At 55.5% G+C, this 1,977-nt stretch overlaps 1 pseudogene; it reads left to right on the top strand.

Annotated features, from left to right (window-relative positions):
• Positions 1 to 236: 236 nt before the first annotated feature.
• LOC112552068 overlaps positions 237 to 1,977 on the top strand; it is a 4,318-nt pseudogene continuing 2,577 nt past the window's right edge.

Here is a 1,977-nt window from a genome sequence, read left to right as displayed (position 1 = left end):
CCTTTAGCTGGACGGTGGTGCCCTCCCTGTATGAGGCATGCAGAGAGTACTTGAGGGAGGAGCTCCTCAAGGCAGGGCCATAGGTAGCCTTGCACTTCATCTTGGACATCTAGAGCAGCTGGGGTGGTGATCACACCTACCTCTCCCTCACAGGGCACTGGTGCAATCAGTCAGGCCATCGGTGGGCTCTCCATCAAGCTGAGGTGCTGGATGAGTCCCACACAGCAAGGGAGATCATGGTGGGCCATGAATCACATGGTACGGGGGTGTCTGGTTGGGCAGGTCGAGCTCACTCGCGGATTCATGGTCACTGACAATGGGGCCAATATGGTGAAGGCTGTCCATGATGCCAACTTTGTTGGTATCCACTGTGTGGCACACAGGCTGCACTTCATAGTCAGAGATGCCTTAGAGGGGGACAGGGCTGCTGGTGACAGTGCCCTCACTACCACCCAGTTCATTTAAAAAATACAGGAAGGTGGTGGGCTTCTTCCACCGCAGCATCAAGGCGGGCAAGATGCTGTGTGAGAAACAGGCAGAGCTGAGCATCCTGCAGCACAAAATCATGCAGGATGTGGAGACTCAGCAGAAGTCCATGTATCTGATTCTGGAAAGGCTGGTGGAGCAACAGAAAGCCATCAATGAGATGGCCTTGCTTGGGGGATCAGGATCACCAGACAGAGCTGAATGGGGTACCATCTCCCAAATTTTAGTGGTCCCCAAGCCCTTCCTCGAGGCCACCAAGACCGTCAGCACTGATAATGCCCTCCTTAGCTAGGTGATCCCCATGGCGAGGGAACTGGAGAGCCAAGTGGAGAACTTCCAGGGGATAAGTGTTCCTGGCTGGGGCAGGCCGCTGTCACCAGATGTGCAGGCACTGGTGAGGTGGCTGAAGGAGGGCATCAGGAGATGTCTGGATCCCTTGCAGTCCAGTACGGTCCACATGCTGGTGGGCATGTGTGACCTGAGGCTGAAGGGGAACTTGTATACTGGCAGCACCAAAACCCTCAATCACTGGATGCGGGTGCTGGTCAACAGAGTCAGGGAGGCAGAAGGGCAGAGGCGAGGGGATGTGGAAGAGGAGGATCCACTTTTCTGTGCCAGCACTCCCAGCACCACCACCAGCACCAGCCAGTTTCCTCCACACCAGCTGCTGCCAATATGGGCCAAGAGCATGGCTTCAATGCTGGGGTCCAGACTCACCAGACCTCAGACTCAGGCAGGTAGCACCAAGGCTTCAGTGGCTACCTATCTCACTGAGGATGTGGAGGCACTGGTCTGCAACCACTTGACCTACTGGGCAGGCCACAGCCAGATGTAGCAGGATCCAACCACAGGTTTCCAGGAACACCTTTTCTGTCCAACAGCCAGTATCTGAGGGAGAGGGTGTTCAGCGTTGCTGGGGATGTTGTGACACCCCACCGCATATGCTTGGATTCTGGTTTGATGGAACAGCTGGTGTTCTTGAAGATGAACCTCCCGCTGCTGGTGTTCCCCAAGATCCATCTGCAGACAGACTGAGTGCCACCCTCCTCACTCCATCTGCACCTATTTCCATTTGATTTTTTTAAACCAGTTGCTGCCCTGCTCTCAGAGATGGAGGGGGCACTCGTTGCATCACCAGCCAGTAGGGGAGAACATGTCCCTGCTGAGCTCCCATGCCAGGATGAATTTGGAGGTATGGGCTGCGGATATTGGGAAGGAGGAGCCCCCAGGTCCTGGACATGACCATTAAAAACTGCACTCTGCCAGGGTCAGGGAGGCTTGGTGAGACTGCTGGTGGCACAGCCACCCCATAAATGCCAGGACCAAGGATCCCCCTGGTGAAGGGCAGGAGGTGCCATAACCTCCAGCTACCACATGCATGCACACAATCCTGGCTGGGGAAAGCCCAGACCTGTCACATCTTTGACAGACCTGAGGCTTGCTGGTAGTGCTAGAGTTGTGAGGCACCACACTCCCATTTGCTTTCCTCCT

This window comes from Alligator sinensis, unplaced genomic scaffold (assembly GCF_000455745.1).
Source record: "Alligator sinensis unplaced genomic scaffold, ASM45574v1 scaffold524_1, whole genome shotgun sequence".
NCBI lineage: Eukaryota > Metazoa > Chordata > Crocodylia > Alligatoridae > Alligator > Alligator sinensis.
The sequence above is the reverse complement of the archived record's forward strand: the minus strand, read 5'-3'. Positions and strand labels throughout refer to the sequence as shown.